This window comes from Theobroma umbraticum, unplaced genomic scaffold (assembly GCF_002168275.2).
Source record: "Theobroma umbraticum cultivar Fairchild unplaced genomic scaffold, ASM216827v3 scaffold_30.0, whole genome shotgun sequence".
In the NCBI taxonomy this organism is placed as follows: domain Eukaryota; kingdom Viridiplantae; phylum Streptophyta; class Magnoliopsida; order Malvales; family Malvaceae; genus Theobroma; species Theobroma umbraticum.
Window position 1 is genome coordinate 14,782,896 of NW_018397254.1, and position 490 is coordinate 14,783,385.

The following is a 490-nucleotide window of genomic DNA, read 5'->3' on the forward strand; positions in this document are numbered from 1 at the left end:
TAGATGTCAAATCAGTATGGTGAGTATGAAATTTATTCGTGAATGCACATCACACAATCAATAAGGCATATTTTTATATAAATTGTATTGAAAAGCTTGTTTCTCTATTTTAAAATTCTTTATGAATATAACTATACATATATATAGTCAAAACACTTTTAAACTCTAAAGCATTCACAATTTTTTAGCATTTCTACTAGCTCATACTTTTCACAATTTTTGTGCTTAAGGTAAACCAACATATATATATATGATCAAGGAAATTTTAAAATGGGCACCCCTTACTCACTATCTAATAGTGGGACGCTACATCGCTATTGATTCAAGTGCGTATCTAACTAATTTCTACTCGTCAGTCTCTTGTTATCTTGTCCGTCACTCCACCATGGTAAACTTTTTTTACTTACACTCTCCCTAGCAACTATTCAAACCCAATACATTTAATTATACTCATAAATGCCAGCATATCAACCAATAATCCTTAACCAAA

The 490-nt window shown here is 30.4% G+C and overlaps 1 long non-coding RNA gene across 1 annotated transcript in view; it reads right to left on the bottom strand.

Moving 5' to 3' along the window:
- LOC110421045 (uncharacterized) overlaps positions 1–490 on the bottom strand; it is a 2,256-nt gene that overhangs the window by 1,182 nt on the left and 584 nt on the right. The gene's annotated exons all lie outside the window — the stretch shown is intronic.